The 23,074-nt window shown below is 42.1% G+C and overlaps 1 long non-coding RNA gene and 1 pseudogene across 1 annotated transcript in view; both read left to right on the top strand.

Moving 5' to 3' along the window:
• Positions 1 to 2,995: 2,995 nt before the first annotated feature.
• The window catches only part of LOC114676409 (uncharacterized), a 122,616-nt gene continuing 102,537 nt past the window's right edge, over positions 2,996 to 23,074 (top strand). The window contains exons 1-3 of the long non-coding RNA XR_003727447.2: positions 2,996 to 4,379; positions 5,014 to 5,134; positions 14,861 to 14,989. This is a non-coding gene — a long non-coding RNA (uncharacterized LOC114676409). The remainder of the gene's footprint in view (positions 4,380 to 5,013; positions 5,135 to 14,860; positions 14,990 to 23,074) is intronic.
• On the top strand, positions 16,487 to 17,049 carry LOC144339447 (phosphatidylethanolamine-binding protein 1 pseudogene; annotated as a pseudogene).

The following is a 23,074-nucleotide window of genomic DNA, read 5'->3' as shown; positions in this document are numbered from 1 at the left end:
CCACCAGGCCTTTCCTCCAACATTGGGGATTACAATTTGAGGTGAGATTTGGGCAGGGACACAAATCCAAACCATATCGGTCACCTTCTAAAGAAATGCTTATTCATGAGGTTGAGAGCTTTGCAATTGGTGCAGAGGGCGTACACCTGGGAGAGTTTTTTCTATAAGGGTTTTTCACTGAAGTTTCAGAAATTATTGGTGTCTTCATGCTGTAATGGGTGGGCCACTGAGTTCAACCAACATTTAAACAAGCACTTGCTATCTATTGGCCTGGATGTAAAAGGCAGAGTCCCTGTGCTCCAGAAGTTCAGAGTCGGGGAAGGGAGATGGATGTGTTCAGTCCATTCATTCTCTTGATAAATGTGTACTGAGCACCTAGGATGTGTTGGACACTGTCCCAGACACTGAGATATAGCAAAGAACAAAATTTCAAAAAAAAAAAAAACAAACAAAAACACCACATAGGACTTAAGGTTGCATTTTAAACAGAGTGGTGAGGGAGGCTTTATGACAGAGTGATCACTGAGCAGAACCCTACTGAAGGAAAGGGAGTCAAGTACATCCAGGGGAAGAGCACACCAAGGGGAGGAGCATCTGGTGGGAAGGGCACACCTAGATGAAAAGTATACCTGGGGGAAGGGTGTACCGGCGAGTGGGTGTACCTCAGGAAAGGGTGCACCTGGGGAGAGGGAGCACCTGGGGGAAGAGTACACCTGGCAAGTGGGTACACCTGGGGAAAGGTTCACCTGGGGATTGGGTGAACTTTGGGAGAGGGTACATCTGGGGAGAGGGCGCACCTGGGAAATGGGTGTACCTGAGGAGAGGATACATCTGGGGGAAGGGTGCACCTAAGGAGTGGGTGTACCTGGGAAAATGGTGCACTTGGGGGATGGGTACACCTGGGGAGACCGTGGACCTGATGGAAGGGTGTACCTGAGGAGTGGGTGCACCTGGGAAGAGGGTGTACCTGGGGAGTGGGTGCACTCAGAGAAAGGGTGTTCCTGGGATGTGGGTGCACCTGGGGAAAGGGTGTACCTGTGGGAAAGGTGCACCTAGAAAGGGTACACTGAGGGGAAGGGGGTGCCTAGGGGAAGGGGGTGCCTAGGGGAAGGGTGTGCCTAGGGGAAGGGTGCACCTGGGGAGTGGGTATACCTGGGGGAAGGGTATACCTGGGAGAAAGGTACACTGGAAAGCGGGTGCACCTGGGGAAAGGGTGCACCTAGGAGATGGACACACCTGTGGGAAGGGTTCATCTTGGGGAGGGATTGTGTCATCTCCCCATCCTTTCCCTCCCCTTGTCATTCAAACCTCTAAAACACAAGCTTTTCTCAACTTGGGGCTTGGGGACAAGGTTCATAAGAGTCAGTAACCATTAGAAGCAGTATGTAATCGCGTATGTGTACTGCGTACAGTGGCATTTTCTCTAGTGAGACAATTTGTGACTGTAGATTGAGCTTTTTCCCAAAGATTGAGAATCCTGGGATGTTTATTCAATTTCACTCATGAATGCAATGGTTTATTAAAGAAAACACTTCCAGAGGAAGTGATGGTCAGAGACACTCGCTAAGCTTATAATGGAAGCTTGCAGCCCTGAAGGTGCTCCTGGAGATCATACCCAGATCTATGCTGGACACCCAGGGCATGCAAAGCTCAGAGGTCAGCAAGGCTGCCTCTACTAACTGCTTTCATGGAAGCTGAGGCAGAAGCCTGACAACTTGTTCACCTGCAGCTGATCTCATGCTTTTTGCTTCAGCACATACTTGAGAGAATGTTTCCATTGGAGTCCAATCAGACCAGCCATCCTACTTTGCCATTTTATCCCAACCTCAGCACATACACAGGAAAGTTTTAGCAGTTCAAAACAACATTTTTAGTCATTTGGCAGAAGCAGTATGCCAATTTGCAACTTTGCTGGAAATTTCCCAATATGCAATCTCTGCTAATGAGCTCATTACAAAACTTCTCACAGCCTCCCTAGGGGACTGTCCTAGGAACTATATGTATCCAAGGCATTAATGTTTTTTCTAGATATTTTGTTGTTATCGTGATTGTAAAATAGATCTTTGTTCACTTTATTTTGTACAAGGTTATTGCAAGTATATATAAATGCAATTTATCACTGTGTTTATTTCATATCCAGCCACTTTATTCTCTTACTGTTATTCCTAAATACTTGCTACCTCTTTGAGGAACGCCCATATTTTTCTGCCCTGTGGACATCACTTCTTGACCAATAAATTGGGAGTTCAGAGCTGGATTCTGAGCAGGGAAGTGATGTGTGCCTTCTAAGCAGAAGCTCTCTGGGTATCTATTACTGCTTTTAAAACCATCACACTGTAATCCCAGCACTTTGGGAGACCAAGGCGGGCAGATCACGAGGTCAGTAGATCGAGACCATCCTGGCTAACACAGTGAAACCCCGTCTCTACTAAAAATGCAAAAAAAATTAGCCAGGTGTGGTGGACCCATGCCCGGTCCTTCTGATGGCACTCGCTGATTTGGCTCTAGGGCACAAGTCTATGTTGCATGCAGTCCTGGTGTGACAGTCAATTGAGGCATTTCCTGGGCTAGGAGCTGGGACACGGGCCAAGCCAATCAGACTCTGGTTCCCCCAGGACGCTGAGTCTTAGTGGAGTCATGCCAAGACGGAAACAGCTGACCTGTTGTGCTGCTGCCACGGCTCCCTGAGGAGTGTCCCTCAGTTCCTGAGAGGGGACTGTCTGCACACTGGCTCTTACGGATTGATTTTTCAATTTTTCTTTGATTCTGAGAGCTACCCACATCCTCTCCAAGTCTTGCTCCAGTCAACCAGACTGCTTGCAATGGAAGAAATGCCCATGCGGAAGGCATCGAGGCTTCTGGGAAGATGCGGAGCGGCACATGTTCTCACGGTGTTGACAGCTGTGCATGAGAAACACCTCATTGCCTTCGCACGACAAACCCAAGAGGGAGTGGCCCTGCTGCATTCTTCTGCTGGCTTTTGGCGTAAGCCTGTGATAGGCAAAGAGCAGAAGGTGCCTTTAGGGGACACAGAAGAACAGGATCGACAGGGCTGGGGGAAAGCAAGTATTTCAAAGCAAACTTTTTCATCATTTTTGTGTTTGAACCATGTAAATGTATTGCCTGTCCCCCTAAAAGGAATTAATTGAGAAGAGAGCGAGACCACGCCGAGCCTCGGGCCAGCCCAGCCTGAATAGGAAGCAGCGAACACCGCTGTGACGGCTTCAGGCCCCGGCCCCCTGTGGGGGGAGGGGAGTCGCCCTTGGGAGGGGCTGGGCCCCGCCGCCAGCTCTGCTTCTCACTGCAGGGGCGCCCCCAGGAAGGGACAGGACAGGGAGCTTGTCCCGCAGCGAACGGCAACGTGGAGGCCCGGCCTCTCGCCTCCCAGGCCTCCCCGCGCCCTCTGCGGCCTCCAAGTCCGCCCTGCGCCCTCGGAAGGCGCCGCCCGGCGGCCAGGGCCTTTCGCCGCAGCCAGAGTGCTTTGTCCGAGCTCAAAAGAGCCGTCTCCACGGAAGCGGCCCCTCGGCTCGTAGCCCCGCGGCCGGGAAGGAGCCCCGGCGGGGATGCGAGGATTCCGCCCCAGCCCCAGCAGACGCGGCGGAGGGCTTAGAGGAGGCGCTTTGAGAGTCGAGGTCTCCCGCCCGCGCGCCTCCCTGGCGCAGACCTCTTTTAACTTTTTGGCGTGTAGTGCGCGCCCTGACGTGCCCGGCGAGCTACAGGTTACTGAGCTTTACTGGACTCGCCGGAGCTGCAGTCCCCAAGTGGTGAGACCGCGCATTGCGCGCTGCCCAGGCCCCGCAGGGCCTGGCGCCTGGGGCCCTTGCGCCGCTTTGGAGCGAGGGGATCACACCGCCCGCTCCCCGAGCTTGGTGTCTTCCACGCGGCACTGTGTGTCATCCACGCAGTGCGCTCTCGCTGCCGTGTCCAGGTCACTGCGAGGGTGAGCCCCGCTTTACCCCTTCTTTTGTTGATGGGCACTCGTCTGGGGCTAGAAGGGATAAGGTTGCTGTGAGCGTTCTCTTGTGGTTTTGGTGAACGTGCACACACGTTTCTCTTGGGTGCAGACCTGTTGGTAGTGGAACTGCCGTTTCCCGGCACTTTGGGGCAAAGTCCTGTTGCAGTCTGAAACGGAGGAGGCAGACGGGCCGTCCATGTTGGTGATTCCAGCCAGGCACAGAAGGGAAGGACACGGAGAGCAGCCGCGCGGAGGCTAGGAGGGACACTGGGCGCCGCTGTCTCCTCCCCTGAGGGGCAGCCACTCCTCTTGTGGACGCAGGTGCGGTCACCAGAAGGGAAGGACAACAGAGGACTCTTCAGGGACCTTCCAGGATACGCCTGCACCGGGAGTGGTCTACTTGCTTGACTTGCTTGACTTGAGGGTGAGACTTGGTTAGCCCTTGACTCTGGAGGGCAGGACCATGGGCTTCACGGGGGGCAGCATTCATGACCCACGCCTCTGCTTCCATTCCCTACTTGCTGCCTGGGCCTCCAGGCAGGGGAGTCTAGTCTCCCTTCCCAGGCTTCCAATGCCTCGCCCCCTGCTGTGGTAAGGATTCCCGCCGGTCCCTATTTATTAATCAGGGAACTCGGGGTTCAAGTTTGCTCCTCTCCCCTTCTCTGCATCTAGTCCCCTTGAGAGCCCCCTGAGCGGAGGATAACGCACAAAGAGACCTGGCTGTGTATATTTTGATAATAATATCAAAATACTGTCAAATACTAAACGGAAAAGAAATAGGAAAACATTGAACTTTATTAAAATGAACTTCAAAAGACACCATTAAGAGTAAAAAGATGACTCACAAAAAAAGTTGCCTTTTGTTCAATAAACGACTCAGGACCAGAAAATATGAAGAACCCCTACAACGAGAAAAATATAGATAACTCAGTTAAAAATTGACAAAAGACTTGAAAAGATATTTCACAAAAGGAGAGATCCAGATAGTCAATCCACACACGAAAGGGTACTTAGCATCAGGGAACTGCAAATCAGTGACCTTCGATTCCATATCACAGCCACTGGATGACTGAAACAGCAACGCCAGTGCTGATGAGAATGTGGAAAAACCAACTGGAATCTCATTCCCTGCTGATGGGAGAGTGGATTGGACCAACCACATGGAAACATCTAATCGAGGTAAGCAAACACCGGCCATAGGAACCGGCGGCTCTACTCCTGTGTATACCCAAGGGAACCGAGTGCTAGGTTCCTGATCATGGTCAAGATCGCCTGTAGCAACTTCACTTATTTATTTTAATCTCCTAACAAATGTCTTTAAACAGTGGAAATATTAATTAAATGGTGGTGTTTTAAGAATGCAGTGGTATACTGCACAGCAACAACAACAAAAACAAACTGCTAATACTTGCAGCAACATGGATAAATCTCAAAGTATTGAATGAAAAGATACAATAGAGTATATAACTAAGGGTTCCATTATATAAAATACAAAATCCAGGCAAGACTGATCTACAGTGTTGGAGGTCAGAAGAGAAGTTTGGAGGTAGTTGCTTGGGCACCAGGATACTGTGTGGGGAGCTGTGAGTGCTGCATATCTTGAGCTGCATCCTGCTTGGAGTGCATACTCTGTGAAAATTCATCAACCTGTGCACCTAAGACTTGTGAACTTACATTATCTCTCAGGAAAAAGAAAAGAAAAATATGCCAAACTTTACCCTTCACCTTTCTCTTCAAAATGATCAGGTTTCAGAGCTGTGGTAGAAACTTCTAGTACTGACCACAGCCAGTACCTCCCCGCTTGGCAGCTGAGACCCTGGCACCAGTTCTGGCCAATGGGATGTGAGGGGAAATGATGGATGTCAGTTCCAGGCTGAAGCTTTTAGTTGCCAGTGCCAGGTCCTCCAGTCCTACCTTCTCACTGTGGCAATCCCTCTGAAGTCCCAAGATCAAGAGCTGACAGCTGAATCCTTGCAAGAAGAGTTGCCTGAACCTGCAGTGGACTTTGGATGAGGGAGTATACACCTTAACTATATTAAGCCAATGCTGTTTCAGAGTGGTTAATTACCACAGCATAACATGCCCTATCCTGACTAAAATGGATGTGTAGGAGCTTGACAGAGGAATAATTGTCCTTTTGGTCCCCTGAGCTTGTTCTTGGCCTTGGCCAGGTAGCAGCACATTTAGCATCAGACTGCCAAGTGTCCTATGTCTACATTCAGTGGAACCCATTGTGGTGGCCCCTGCACCCCTGGGGTGACATTACAGCAGAGGGGAAGCGGTGGCCTCCTGCACTCTCAGTTTCAGCCAGCTCTGCATGCCATTTTTTCTCAGTGACAACATTCTGTGTAGGTGTTTGCCCACTGCCAGTGCTGGGTGACCTATGCTGGTACAGTTGGAACTACAAGGCCCTTTTCTTGGGATGCTTCCTTTGCTACTTTGAACTCTTGGCTCTTGGCACTGGAATTTCCTAGCATTTGGGATTACCAGAAAACAAGAGGTGGCAAAATGGTGCAATTATTTTGAACCCAGCCCCATGTTGAAGTGCCCGACTAGGGACAGTGCAGTGGGGAGATGAGAGCTTGGGGCCAGGAAGACTGCCTGGGTTCTAACCCCGGTCCCCTCGCTGGCCACCTATGAAACACTGGCAAATCACTTTTATCCCCAAACCTCAAAAATGGTCTCAAGGTTTCCAAGTAGAGGTGTTTCTTTCCATTTTCTAGAAAAGTGAGCATAGTGGTAGAGCCCCTGAAGTTGCATCCTTCTGGGGTAAAGCAGAGCCATCTCACAAACCACACCACCTGATGGCATCTATTTCAAATGTCAGATTTGGTAAGCTGAAGTGACCAAGAGGCCATTGAGAATGAGCAAAGTTTTAAATTGCTGGAAGGAATCTTCAGCAAACAGGCAAATACCTTAAAATTTTAGGTGATCCATCACTGAATAATTTGAAAGATCTTCAAATTCTTGTACTGTGAATCAATGCTGTAGGCATGAAAGAGTGAGCAATGCAGGCATAACATTAAAGGAAGACTGATAAGGAAATAAAAATGAAGAACAGAAATAGCTCCAAAGACTAGATGTAAGCCCTTGGGGTTGGGATTATCTGGAGAGAGATGGGAGCTCAGTTATCAGAATAAAGCCAAGTAGCAAGGTAGCCTTAAACCTACTCCAGTTTTCACCACTCAGCAGCAGGAGCCAAGCAGAGGCTGCTTCCCTAGACCCTTGCTTATTGGACACCACAAACTTCCTGGAGGTTTTTAAAATAGATCCTTTTGGCTCATCATGACAAAGGGAGACACAGGTTATGGTGTTATTCCTACCAGCCTGAAGGCTGAACAGACAATGGACAGACCCTGCTTCCCAGATTCCTCATCCTGACACCAACAAGATAGTGAAAGATGATGCAACCACAAAGTGTTAATTTTCCCTTCCTGGTCCCACAGTTTTATTTAGTAATTTCACTGGGCTTGAAATTTTACATCAGCCAGAATAAATACTAACAGCAACCAGAGAGACGGTGCTAGGAATCAAGAGAGTGTCTATAGCCTGCTGTGGGCAAATGTCTAGCCTGAATAGATCTTGCCTTGTTCAAGGTTGTAAACTACAGTAAAAAGGGAACCTATAAAATATTTTATAATTTATAAGGTGTAAGTGTTCATGGTATTAAAAAGGCAGGGAGGTATATTTTTTCAACATTGTTTTATTACCAAGAAGGGGGGAAATTTTTGAGAGCAACTGCTTTGTGGTAACCATAAGTCTCAACCATACATAGGCTCTTTAAAGCAAGAAATAAGAAGGGAAGGTAAAGTGGTATAGAACAAGATTCCAATGCCCCTGAAAAATAGCTGAACTAAGAAAGAAAATAAAGAAGTTATAGGCAAAATGGTGAGGAAATTAAAAGTGCAATACCAGGAATAAAATATGCAATGTATCAGTAAAAAAAAAAAAAAAAAAAAATCAATACAGCAAAACAAAAATAAATGGAAAACTTAAACATTGGTCATTTAAGAAACTTTTCCAGTAGCAAAATAAGTAAACAATTAGATAGGGACAAAGAATTTTAAAACATGAGAAAAAAGATAGTAGATATGGAAGAAAATGGCAGATCTAACATATGGGTAATTAATGTTCTGAAGAAAACACACGCAGTATACACAATAATACAGTCATAACAGAAAACTTTCCTGAGCTATAAAAATACCTGAATTAAAATTTGGAGCACTTATGTTTACACACAACTATGTGCAATTTTTTAATTTCAAGATTAAAGAAAGTATAAGCATCCAGGTAAGACACACATATTCTCTTTTTTAAAAAAATTCCCATCTGCAGGGGTTGGGTGGACAATAAAGAATACAAATTATCTAAACAAGAAAAAAAATTCAAATAAATTAAAAAACCCCTAACAGTTTTTGCAACTTTAAAAGCCAATAGAGAAAAACCTATAGAAAACATTGCTGAAAAAGTCTATAAATCAAGAGCTCTTATTCAGGTTTTATTCAGATGAGAAAACAACAGAAAGACACTGTCAGAAATACAATGGTTCAAAAATAGACAATAAAACCTAAAGGAAAATTTTACTTGAACATATGTCTTGATCAATCAAAAACTAATTAAAAATAAACAGCTCATCTCAAGGACTATCATAAGATATAGAACATTCAATGGATTGAACATTGAAACTGTTATGAACAGAATAAAGTGCAAGTAATACTTGGAAGTATAGGTTCAAAAGAAAATGTGACTCCTGACAAGTAATTCTAGCACTAGATAACACAATACTAGAGGCAGAAACCATAAAGAAAAGAGGAATAGATTTGATTATATGATGTTATAAAACTTCCATATGTTAAATATGTATAATGATAAATTTGTATATATCTTTCATATGCCATAAACAAAACTGAAAGATAATTTCAAACTAGGAAAAATATTTGCAAAATATGATAAAGTAAATATTGTTAATTTACAAAAAATGTTTCAAATTAATAAATGGACAATCAACACCAAATAAGCATAGAATATGAAAAGGCAATTCTCAGAAATAGGAAGAAAGGACAGAAAGAAGGAAGGAAATAAAGCAATACTCAATTTTAGAAGTAATCAAAGAAATGCAAATTAATACAGCATTTAGACTTTTTTTTTTAAAAGAGCACACCAGTACAATAGTATGATGGTGAACAACCAGGATCTATTATTATTGGCTGTAGTCTGTGTTAAATTGGTTGTAAAACCTTTTCAATTTTATGTCTTCTGTGAAAAACCAATAAAACACAAAGGAAGCCACTAAGAGAGGAAAGAAGGGACAAAAAAGTTACAAGATCAATAAAACAACTAAAATATCAATACTAAGTCCTTCCCCAGAAATAATTATTTTAAATGTAAACAAACTCCACAAGCAAAAGATACAGATTGGGCTGGGCGCAGTAGCTCATGCCTGTAGTGTCAGCACTTAGGGAGGCCAAGGCAGGAGGATTGTTTGAGCCCAGGAGTTTGAGACCAACCCTGGCAACATAGTGAGACCCCCCCCATCACTATAAAAATTTAAAAAAATTAGCCAGGTGTGGTGGCACACACTTGTAGTCACAGCTACTGGGGAGTTGAGCCCAGGAGTTTGAGACCAGTCCTGGCAATATAGTGAGGCCCCCATCTCTCTAAAAATTTTTAATAATTAGTCAGGTGTGGTGGTGCACACTTGTAGTCACAGCTACTGGGGAGGCGGAAGTGTGAGGGTTGCTTGAACCTGGGAGATTCAGGCTGCAGTGAGCCACGGTCTTACCACTGCACTCCAGCCTGGGCAACAGATCAAGATCCTGTCTCAAAAAAAAAAAAAAAAAAAAAAAAAGATTTGCTAAATGGATTCAAAAACAGGATCCAATTATATGCTGTCTACAAGAAACTCACTTTAGATCTGAAAATACAATAGCCTAAAAGTGAAAGGATAGAAAAAATATTTCATACAAGTGGTAATCAAAAGGCAACAGGAATTCCTACACAATATCTGGCAAAAGACACTTTAAATCAAAAACTGTTACAGGAGACAAAGAAAGACATTGTATAATGGTAAAAGGGTCAATTTACCAAAAATATGTAATGACAAAAAATATTTGTGTACCAAACCACAGAAGTCCTAAACATATAAAGCAAACTAACAGAACTGAAGGGAGATAGATAGAAACACAATAATAGTAGGAGACTTCCATACCTCACATTCAATAATGGATAGAATAACTAAGCAGAATATCAATAATGGATAGAATAACTAAGCAGAAGATCAATAATGAGAAGACTGAAACATTTACACCAATTGGACCTAACAGACATACACAGAACATTCCACCCAACAACAGCAGAGTATACAATCTTCTCAAGTGCACAGGGAACATTTTCCAGGAAAGACAACATATGAGGTCACAAAATTACTCTTAACAAATTCAAAAAGGTTTTGATCACAATGAGATGAAACTAGAAATCAATAGCACAAGGAAAATTGGAAACTCCACAAATATGTGTAAATAAATTAACATACTCTTGAACAGCCGATAGGTCAAAGAAGAGGTCACAGTGGAAATTAAAAAATACCTTGGGACAAGTGAAAATGAAAACACAACATACCAAAACTTCTGGGCTATGGCAATAGCAGTGCTAAGAGGGAAGTTGATAGCAATAAATGCCTTATATTAAAAAGAAGAAATATCTCAAATAAACAACCTAACTTTACATCTCAAGAAAGCAGAAAAAGAACAAACTAAAGCTAAAGTTAGGAGAAGAAAGGAAATAAAGATTATAGCAGAAATGATTATAATAGAGAATAGAAATAAAATCAATGAAACCAGATACTAAGAACAATTATATTTCCACAAACTTGATAACCTAAAGAAATGGACACATTCCTAGAAACACACAACCTACCAAGCCTGAACCATGAAGAAACGAAAAGTCTGAACAGACCAATAACAAGTAAGGAAATTGAGTCAGTAATCAAATACCTTCCAACAAAGAAAAGTCCAGGACCAGATGTCTTCAATGGAGAATTCTACCAAATATTTAAAAATAACTAACACCAATCCTCCTGAAACTATTCCAAAAAATTAAAGAGGAGGGAATACTTAGGTTATTTTATAGATCAGCATAACCCTGATACCAAATCCAGGGAAAGACACTACGAGAAAAGAAAACTGCAGACCAATGTCCTTGATGAATGTAGATGCCAAAATCCTCAACAAAATACCAGCAAACAGTATTCAAAGCACATTAAGATTATACACCATGACCTAAATAAAGTGGGTTTTATTCCTAGAATGTAAGGATGATTTAACTTATGAAAATGAATCAAAGTTATAACACATTAACAGAATGAAGAACGAAAGTCACATGATCATTTCAACTGTTGCAGAAACAGCATTTAACAAGAGTCAACGTCCCTTGGTGATAAAAACACTGCACAATATAGGAATAGAAGTAAACCACCTCAACATACTAAAGGCAGTTAATACAAGCCCACAGGCCGGGCGTGGTGGCTCAAGCCTGTAATCCCAGCACTTTGGGAGGCCGAGGCGGGTGGATCACGAGGTCAGGAGATCAAGACTATCCTGGCTAACATGGTGAAACCCCGTCTCTACTAAAAATACAAAAAACTAGCCGGGCGTGGTGGCGGGCGCCTGTAGTCTCAGCTACTTGGGAGGCTGAGGCGGCAGAATGGCGTGAACCCGGGAGGCGGAGCTTGCAGTGAGCCGAGATCACGCCACTGCACTCCAGCCTGGGAGACACAGCGAGACTCCGTCTCAAAAAAAAAAAAAAAAATACAAGCCCACAGCTAACATCATACTCAATAGTGAAAAATGGAAAGCTTTCCCTCTAAGATCAGGAATGAGGCAAAGATCTCCCCTCTCACCACTTCTATTAAATATGGCATTGGAAGTCTTAGCTAGAGCAATTGAATAGTAAAAATATATAAAGGGCATTCAATTGAAAAGGAAGAAATAAAATTATCTCTGCTCACAGATGACATGATTTTTTTTTATGTAGAAAACCCAGAAGCTTTCACACACAGAAAAACTATTAGAATTAATAGACAAATTCAGCAAGGTTGCAGGATTTAAAATCAGCAAACAAAAATCTTGCATTTCTATACAGCAACAGTGAACAATCTGAAAAAGGAAATTAAAAAACAATCCTATTTAAAATAGCATAGAAAGAATAACATATTTAGTAACAAATCTACTCTAAAGATGAGAAAGACTTGTACACTAAAAACAGTAAAATATTGCTGGAAGAAATTAAGGAAGACTAAATAAATAGAAAGATATTTTGTGTTCTTAAGTTGGAAGACAATATTGTTAAGATGTCTGTACTACCCAAAGTGATCTACAGATTCAATGCAACCCTTATAAAAATCCCAATGGCATTGTTTGCAGAAATAGAAAAAGTTATTCTAAAATTAATGTGAAATCTCAAGAGATTCCAGATAGCTGAAAAATATTTTAAAAGAAGAACAAAGTTGAACTCACAAGCCCTGATAGTCCTGATGTTAAAACATACTGCAAAGCTACAGTAATCAAAACTGTGTGTTATCAGTATAAAAACAGACAAATAGACCAATGGAATAGAAGAGAGGACCCCAACAATAGGGCAGTTCTTCAAAAAATTAAAAATGGAATTATCATATGATCCAGCAATTCCACTTCTGTGTAAATGCCCAAATGAATTGGAAGCAGTCCCTCAAAGAGATATTTGCACACCCATGTTCATAGCAGCATTATTCACAACAGCTGATAGGTGAAAGCAACACAAATGTCCCTTTATGGATGAATAAATAAACAAAATGTGGTATGTGCATACAAGGGAATATTATTTAGCCTTAAAGAGGAAGAAAATTTTGTTTTGTGCAACAACATAAGTGAACTTTGAGGACATTATGCTAAGTGAAACAAGCCTGTCAGAAAAAAGATAAGTACAGGTCATCACTGACTTGTGATGGTTTGACTTACAATTTTTCCACTTTACAATGGTGCAAAAGCAATATCCATTTAGTAAAAACCATATTTTAATTTTAGGTTTGGATCTTTTCCCAGGCTAAGGCTATTCAGTACCATGGTCTCTTTCAACGCTGGGCAGTAGCTACGAGCCACAGTTTCCACCCTTGCCAGTTAATTTTGCCCAACTGTGGGCTAATGTAAGTGTTCTGAGCATGTTTAAGATAGGCTAGCCCAAGCCGTGATGTTTGATAGATTAGGTATATTAAATGTATTTTTGACTAACCACAGGTTTATCAACATAATTCCAATGTAGGTCGAGGAGTATCTGTACTGTATGATTCTGCTTTGAGGGCTGTCTAAAGTAGCCGGATTCATAGCAACAGAAAGTAGAATGGTGGTGACCAAGGGAAGAAGGGAAGGAGAGAAGGGGAGTTGCTGTTTAATGGGCATAGACTTGCAACTTGAAAAAGCTCCAGAGAGATCTGTTTCACAACAATGTGAATAGATGTGACACCTCAGAACTATACACTTAAAAGTTATTAAGATGGTACCTTTTGTGCTAGGTATTTTTTTTTTTTTACCACAATTTTGTGTGTGTGTGTGTGTGTGTGTGTGTGTGTGTGTGTGTGTGTGATGTATCTCTATAAAGGAGAGGGTCCCTTCATCACACACAGTCCCCCAGGCTTCATTCCCATCCCCATCTCCGGTTTCACCATAACCAGCATTTCAAGTTTGGTCCACAAAATATCCCACAACTTTGTTTTAAATGCACAGATAAGCCTTATACATAAGTGAAAAATATTTAAGTGGTATTATATTGTATATCAGTATTTATCTATCATGTTTTGAGAAATAAAAACTCTCTATGAATCTAATCAAAATTTACAAAGTACATCAGGGAAAACAGAATTTAGCTAGATTGGGGTTAAATTATGTTAAGAACAGCAGGATTCTCTAAGACTCTCCAAGATGGATTGTTACCACATTCTCAAATGCGCAAAGGGAACAGTTTGGTGGCTCTGGAACCAGACATGGGGGTTGTGGCTCTGCCACTTACTAGCTTTGAGATAGATCTTGGCCAAATTACTAAACATGTCTATATTCCAGTCTTCTCAAGTTCAAAGTGGGGGCATTCATAGTTCCTACCCAATAAAACTGTGGAGGGGATATAATGGCTTAACACTCTACAAGACTTGGGACAGTATCTGGCATGAAATGTCATATAAGCCCTAGTGTATCAGTTCACTAGAGCTGCCGTGACAAAGCACCACTCCCTTAAAGAAGAGAAATATATTGTCTCCTGGTTTTCAAGGCTGAAGTTCAAGATTAAGGTGTCAGCAGGATTGGCATTCTTTTTTTTCTTTTTTTTCTTGAGACAGAGTCTCACTCTGTCACCCAGGCTGGAGTGCAGTGGCGCAATCTCGGCTCACCGCAAGCTCTGCCTCCCAGGTTCATGCCATTCTCCTGCCTCAGCCTCCCAAGTAGCTGGGACTACAGGCGCCCACCACCACGCCCGGCTAACTTTTTTGTATTTTTAGTAGAGACGGGGTTTCACCATGTTAGCCAGGATGGTCTCGATCTCCTGACCTCGTGATCCGCCCCGCCTTGGCCTCCCAAAGTGCTGGGATTACAGGCGTGAGCCACCGCACCCGGCAGGATTGGCATTCTTTGCATAAGGATGCCAGTCACATTTTATTGTGAGCTCATCCTACCCCAGTATGATCTCATTTTAACTAATTATGTAATAACTCTATTTACAAATAAGGTCAAAATCTGAGGTTCTAGGGGTTAGAACTTCAACATTTGAATGGGGGAGAGGACACACTTCAACCCATAACATCTAGCTGTTGTTATGTCTTGCAAGGTCAGCAGCAAATGGCAGAGGGCCAAGGTTTCACTTTTAGAGTTGGTATTGTGTTCCCAGGTGTGTGTAAATTCCAGCCTGCAGAGAAATCAACCAGGATTACCACTTTTGACTCCAGCCTGAAGAAGCCCACCCTCCAACCTTGAAAAGCTACTGAGCAGAGTTGACTACCCTCAAACTCCACTTCCAGTGAGTTTCTGGACTAAAGTCTTTGTTATTTCTCAGCAGCATCCACAAGGGTCTTGAAACCAAAGATTCACCTAATTTGCATAACCAAAAATGCCTAGAAATAAGCCAGATTACAAATGAACCCTGTCACATGTCATGGCTTTCCTTCCTTCCCCAGCAGCAACCCCCACCTCTGAGGAACACCAGGCAAAGGTCAGACCAGCTCTTCTAGGCTTGTCATCAGGAAAGCTAAGGATTGCATCTCCCCAGCACAGAGGGGCACTTGATAAATTTATCAAATGAATATTCTGCTCCCACTTTTGGACAAGGCCCCTTGAAAAGGCCCTAGCCTTGCATGGAAGAATAAAAATAGCATGAGGAAAATGGAAACCTTTGTCTAATCACTAGGATATAGAACCCCTTCTATACATCACTACAAAGGCAAAATCAATATAGAATTTACAAACTCAACCACTTAAAGTTTAAAATATTTATATGTCATAAAGTGTCATAAACTAAATTAAAGGCAAAGTACAAAGATACGGATTTCATGTTAGCAACACAATTATCAGAGAAAGACATATATATGATGTTCTTCCTATGTATACGATAAAAGCCAAAATATAAAAGACAAAACACTAATAATATAGCAATGATCAGAGGACATGGGTGAGTGGTTCACATACTATAGAATGGACAACAAATACTGGCCATAAATGAAAACAAAAACAAATGTGTGACATAATTTTACACTTAAACTGGCAAATAATATTTTTAAATATAATAGTGATCATTCAGAAGGTGGGCAGTATTCAGTACTAATGACTCTAATATGTGAAGAGTGGCTGATTGGATGCAACAAAGCTGCAAAAATGTGCACACCTTTTGACCTAACAAGGCTAATTCTAGGAATTTATTCTAAAGATGCAGTAATAGATGTTGCTAAGACTTATCTGTTGCATCATTTTCATCAGTAAAATATTCTAAGAACAGAATATATGTCCGTTGCTCATTATCATATTCCCAGCCCCTCATGCAAGGCCTGGTGCCCAATAGATATTTCATAAACTGACCTTCGAATGAACCCAAATGTTCAATATTTGGAGATTGTGGTCACAAATTGTAATACATCCCCATGATGAACTATTTTCCACCGTTAAAATAGATACAGTAAAGGAATATCTATGACCAGGAAAACAGAAGGCTCATTCTACCCTTCTTATTCTACCCTTCTACTCCACTACTGTACAGGGATTGGTCATTCTTCCCCTGCCAGTCCCAGCTCCTATGAGGCCACCTCTTCACTACAGTGGCAGTTACACTGGACTCAGGATCTAAATGGCTTTATTAACCAGTAAAAAATAATGAAAATAAATGAACAATAACTACTTTCATGGGATTAAAAAGATAACTATAAAATAAAACCAGGCTGAGGTCTCTGAGTCGCCGCTGCCGCCTGCGCCTGGCCTATGCCTACAGTGGCACTTCCCGGCTGCACGCTCCACTCATCCCCGCCCCATGCAGGTGGACCTTAGCAAGCGGTCTGGCCCTTGAGCCTGCAGAAAGTGGACGAGCAACTGCAGCACCCACTGCATGTCACCTACGGCGGGGCAGAGGTGCACGAACTGGGCAGAGTGCTGACGCCCACCCAGGTTAAGAACAGACCCACTAGCATTTTGTGGGATGCTCTTGATTTGGAGAAACCCTGCACCTTGGTCCTGACAGCCCCGGGTGCTCCCACGGGGAAGGATCCCAAATACAGTGAATGGCATCATATCCTGGTGGTCAACATGAAGGATAATGACATCAACAGTGGCACAGTCCTCTCCAATTACCTAGGTTCGGGGCCTTACAAGACCACAGGCCTCCACCGCTATGTCTGGCTGGTTCACCAGCAGGACAGGCTGCTGAGGTGTGAAGAGTCCATCTTAAGCAACCTATCTGGAGACCACCGTGGCAAATTCAAGGGGGCGTCCGTCCATAAAAAGTACGAGCTCCAGGTCCTGGTGGCCAGCACATGTTTCCAGGCTGAGTGGGACTACTAAATGCCTAAACTGTAGGAACAGCTGTCTAGGAAGTAGGGGGCAGTTCAGGGACCTGAACTGTCCTGGAGGTCCCAAGTCGTGTTCCCCAGTTCAGTGTTGTGTGCAGATTTCTCCTCTTCCCACTCCCTTTTGCACAGGCAAGACCTAAGCATTCAGATGGCAGTTTATGGTGACTTTTCCTGCTGCCTGTGCTTTATAATTCTAGTCACTCATTCACTCAGTCAGGTTTATGTTTTGATCAAATTTAAACTCCATATGGGAGATATTTTGGATGACTGTTGTAGGGTCATCAAATTGTTAATGTAAAAATAGCAACCCAGTAATGAGATTGCTGGGTCAAATGGTATTTTTAGTTCTAGATCATTGAGGAATTGCCACACTGTCTTCCTCAATGGTTGAACTAATTTACACTCCCACCAACAGCATAAAAGCGTTCCTATTTCTCCACATTCTCTCTAGCATCTGTTGTTTCCTGGCTTTTTAATGATCGTCATTCTAACTGGCATGAGATGGTATCTCATTGTGGTTTAGATTTGCATTTCTCTAATGACCAGTGATGACGAGCATTTTTTTCATATGTCATTCTACTACAAAGACACTTGCACACGTATGTTTATTGTGGCGCTGTTCACAATAGCAAAGACTTGGAACCAACCCAAATGCCCATCAATGGTAGACTGGATTAGAAAAATGTGGCATATATACACCATGGAATACTATGCAGTCATAAAAAAGGATGAGTTCATGTCCTTTGCAGGGGCACGGATGAAGCTGGAAACCATAATTCTCAGCAAACTAACACAAGAACAGAAAACTAAACACCGCATGTTCTCACTCATAAGTGGGAGTTGAACAACAAGGACACATGGACACAGGGAGGGAAACATCACACAGCAGGGCCTGTTGGGGCATAGAGGGCTGGGGGAGAGGTAGCATTAAGAGAAATATCTCATCTAGATGATGGGTTGATGGGTGCAGCAAACCACCATGGCACATGTATACCTGTGTAACAAACCTGCACGTTCTTCACATGTACTCCAGAACTTAAAGTAGAATAATAATAACAAAAAAATAGCAACCCAGAATTTAAAGAAAGAAAAATTGGGGGGAAAAAGACCACGTCTATAGTAATAAAGGAAAGCATCAACGAATCTTTTTTGGAGGTTAAAAAAAAAAAAAGAACTGGTTGCCTCTGCCTTTGTGCTCCTGAGTACAGAATTGTACACAGTGTGTTTTTATGGTGCTGTCATTCACCTTGACAACCAGAGGCTGGCACTGAGGCTAAACCCTAACATGGCACATCGCAGATGCCTTAATAGGTGTCAGTGTCTCGTTCTGGTCCCTTTAAAGAGCATTCCTGGAAAAAACAGTAGAGAGAGTGACTTTGCTGTTGTTGGGGCATGACCATCTAGACCCAGAGCAGTGCCAGCTGACAGCTTATCAGGAATCCTTCAATCTGTGTCTATTAAATTGATCATTCTTCATGGGGATAAGAAAAGCTGGTCTGGAGTTGCTGAATGTTGTAATTCTGCTGTTTGCTTATAGTTGAATAAAAATAGAAACCTTGAATAAAAAAAAATAAAATAACAGCATGAAGCAGAAAAGGAATTAATAAAGATAAAAGCAGAAGTTAATTAATTAGAAAGCAACTAGTAGGCACAATTGAGAAAAGGAATCAAGAATTGTTTCTTTGCAAAGATCAGGAAAATAGATAAGTTTCTGGCAAGTCTGACAAGCAAGACAGAAAGAGTGAGAAATAGAATGAAAGTATGCAATATTAGATATGAGAAAGTGAGACAATTATAGCTGTAAATAGAATTAACAATTAATTGTTAATTAATTGCTGGTGGGTCTGTGTAGTTATAGGCAAAAGGTGGAGGTTTTTGGAGTTTCCATCTCTCTGCTTACATGGCTCATCTGTTCTTGCATGCTGTCCACTTTTTCCATTAGGGCCCATAGTGTATTATTCATAGTTGTTTTAAATTCCTTGTCTAATCATTCCAACATTCCTGTCATATCTGAGTCTCGTTCTGATGCTTTCTCTTCTGTCTCTTCAAATTGTGTTTTTTGTCTTTTAGTGTGCCTTGTAATTTTTTGTTGAAAGCATTTCATGATATATTGGGTAAAAGGAACTGAGACTGATAGGCCTTTAGTGTGAGATTTGTATGCTCATTTGACTAGGAATTTGGGTGTGTTTACTGTTTGCTGTAGCTGTAGGTGTAGGAAGATAAAATTTCCTTGGGTGTCTATGATTTTGCCTACCCTGTTTTACAGGAGCCCTACTGATGTGGTGGTAAGGTGTCGGGGAGGGGAAGCTTTCTATAGTTCTGTAAAGGTCTCAGTATTTCAGTAAGTCTATGAGTCTGGGCTGTGAACTTCACAAGTGCTTCTCAGTTGCTTTTCTCCCCCTATACGCCTTTCATGAGGTAGGAAAGCTAGAAGGGGCTGGAGTTGGCTATTTCCTTCTCCCAGTTAAGCTCTGGTAAAACCTCAGTCTGTTAGGCTCTGGCAAACAGTTTCCCTTAATGGCAGGGCTTGTTCAAATAGAATGCTCTGGAGTACTTCAAAATAACTTCTTTTCTCTGCCCCTTGTGTATTAATCTGTTCTCACATGGCTATAAAGAAATACCTGAGACTAGGTAATTTATAAAGAAAAGAGGTTTATTTGGTTCATGGTTCTGCAGGCTGTGCAGAAAGCACAGTGGCATTTGCTTCGGGGGAGGCCTCAGGAAGCTTTGACTCATGGCAGAAGGCAAAGGGGGAGCAGATGTGTTACATGGTGGGAGCAGGAGCAAGACAGAGAGCAAGGGGAGAGTTGCTACACACTTTTTTTCTTATACTTTAAGTTCTAGGGTACATGTGCACAATGTGCAGGTTTGTGAAATAGGTATACATGTGCCATGTTGGCTTGCTGCACCCATCAACTTGTCATTTACATTAGGTATTTCTCCCAGTGCTATCCCTCCCCCAGCCTCCCACCCCCTGACAAGCCCCAGTGTGTGATGTTCCCTGCCCTGTGTCCAAGTGTTCTCATTGTTCAACGCCCACCTATGAGTGAGAACATGTGGTGTTTGGTTTTCTGTCCTTGTGATAGTTTGCTGAGGTTGATGGTTTCTGGCTTCATCCATGTCCCTGCAAAGGACATGAACTCATCCTTTTTTATGGCTGCACAGTATTCCATGGTGTATATGTGCCACATATTCTTAATCCAGTCTATCATTGATAGACATTTGGGTTGGTTCCAAGTCTTTGCTATTGTGAACAGTGCTACAATAAACATAAGTGTGCATATATCTTTATAGTAGCATGACTTTTAATCCTTTGGGTATATCCCAGTAATGGGATTGCTGTGTCAAATGGTATTTCTAATTCTAGATCCTTGAGGAATCGCCACACTGTCTTCCACAGTGGTTGAACTAATTTACACTCCCACCAACAGTGTAAAAGCGTTCCTATTTCTCCACATCCTCTCCAGCATCTGTTGTTTCCTGACTTTTTAATGATTGCCATTCTAACTGGCGTGAGATGGTAACTCATTGTGGTTTTGATTTGCATTTCTCTGATGGCGAGTGATGATGAGCATTTTTTCATGTGTCTGTTGGCTGCATAAATGTCTTCTTTTGAGAAGTGTCTGTTCATATCCTTTGCCCACTTTTTGATGGGGCTGTTTGTTTCTTTTCTTGTACATTTGTTTAAGTTCTTTGGAGATTCTGGATATTAGCCCTTTGTCAGATGGGTAGATTGCAAAATTTTCTCCCATTCTGTAGGTTGCCTGTTCACTCTGATGGTAGTTTCTTTTGCTGTGCAGAAGCTCTTTAGTTTAATTAGATCCCATTTGTCTATTTTGACTTTTGTTGCCATTGCTTTTGGTATTTTAGTCATTAAGTCCTTGCCCATGCCTATGTCCTGAATGGTATTGCCTAGGTTTTCTTCTAGGGTTTTTATGGTTTTAGGTCTAACATTTAAGTCTTTAATCTATCTTGAATTAATTTTTGTATAAGGTGTAAGGAAGGGATCCAGTTTCAGCTTTCTACATATGGCTAGCCAGTTTTCCCACAGGTGCTACACACTTTTTAACAACCAGATCTCGTGAGAACTCTATCATAAGAATAGCACCAAGGGGATGGTGACAAACCATTCATTCCTTAAGGATCCACCACCATGATCCAATCATCTCTCACCAGGCTCCACCTCCAACATTGTGGATTACAGTTCAACATGAGACTTGGGCAGGGACACAGATTCAAACTATATCGCCCTACTGGAAGCAGAAGGGGATTTAATCTTCAGTCCCCACTATGAGAACCTGGTAGTTTCTGGAAGTAAAACTCAATAATTAAGTGTGCTCCCACCCCCTCAAGACTGGGCCACCTGAAGTTTTTAACTTTTAAGCTCATCCACACCACACTGAGCCTCCAGAAACTCATCAATTACAGTTCAGGATTTTCTACCCCAGTACTAGTTTCTGGGAAGGTTTCTGCTCATAGGTGTCAACCTTAAATAATGAGACTCAGAAAATATGATTAAGTATAGAGTTTATTTGAATGCAAAGTTTAAGGATTTCAACTGAGAATCACAGGCTCCAAATAAATGAGTCAGCGTTCCAAAGTGGAGAAGTTTGGGCTTCCTTGATATAGGCAGAGACAGAGGTTCAGGAGGATTATGACATTTTCCATACAAGACCAATGCATACCTTACAGAGATTCGGTTGGTTAAAGATTGCTGCATTCCAGGGAGAATTACTTATTACTCTGTAAAGGAGGGTAGTGAGCTCAAGGGGGTCTTATCCCTGGTACCTTTTCAGTCTTTTCTAATTATCTACAGTACAAGAATAAGGAAGGGAGTTAATCCATAACTGGAGAAGCAGAAGTTGTAGCTGCATGCTTCATGACTCAGGCCACATAGTCTCATTTCTCTCAAATAATCCAAAAGCCAACAGCTTTATATTTGAATTATTTAATTTCTACTCCAGTAAGTTGTGATCCTCTGTATACACCTGTCTTTCCAATTTTGGAGGCAGTTGTTTTCCCTGTGGTCTCAGTTCTTTATGGATCTAAGAAGAGTTGCTAATTTTCAGTTTGGTTTTGTTTTCTTCTTATTACAAGGATAGGAGTGAAGACCAAGCTCCTCACATTTCAGGCCAAAAACCAGAAGTCTCCAAACATTTTAAAGTCTAAGTACAGTTGATACTTTTCACAGGAAATATAAATGACCAATAAGTAGTAGAAAAAGTAAATATATCAATAAATATTCATGGCATGGAAGACCACTTTAACTTAAAAAGCATCTGTCGCAAGCCAACAACTTACAACAAGTTGAATGATTAAACACTAGAGAAAAACATACGCATGATCCATGATCTAAGATTCCAGAAACCCTTTAAAATCCTTGGGATCAATTAAATCTCACAATCAGTTTTTTTTTTTCAGATTTCTCAAAGACAATGTCATATATATATTATACCTTGGAAAACAACCCCAGTGAGGACCGGGAGAGCAGTCCATAATCAAGCATGTTACTGCCTAGGCCACCAAATGCACTTGCCCCAAGTTGTATACTTAAAGAGTGCAAATAGTCCACATTGGTTCAGGTCAGATTTTATTACCCAAAGAGTTTGCCACAGATGTTAGATTTCAGAGTTTTTTGGCGTTTAGGAATTGCAGATGAAGTGCTGTAAACCTATAACTATCAATCAAAGTTGTTCATAAAATTCTAGACAATGCAATAGGACAAAAAATAAGCTTAAAAACATTGGAAAGAAAAGAGATAAAATTGTCATTACATTAATTGTCCATTTCCAGAAAATAAGAAAGTACAGAAAACTAGATTTTAGAGTGTTTTTTAATTCAATATTTTCTATATACATACATATAAATGTGTGCGAACATGTATGTATGTTTGTGCATGTATGTAAGAATGGGTAACACATTTCTTTTCACCCAGATGGAGATTGAGGAGAGAGAGTAACTGTTCTTGACAAATAATTTAATCCAGTCTTTTCTAGACTGTGCATTTCTGAGGCTCTAATTGTGTTGCTAAGGGAGAGGCATTTAAAGCAGGT

The sequence above is a fragment of the Macaca mulatta genome, chromosome 2, assembly GCF_049350105.2.
Source record: "Macaca mulatta isolate MMU2019108-1 chromosome 2, T2T-MMU8v2.0, whole genome shotgun sequence".
NCBI classification, from domain to species: domain Eukaryota; kingdom Metazoa; phylum Chordata; class Mammalia; order Primates; family Cercopithecidae; genus Macaca; species Macaca mulatta.
The sequence above is the reverse complement of the archived record's forward strand: the minus strand, read 5'-3'. Positions and strand labels throughout refer to the sequence as shown.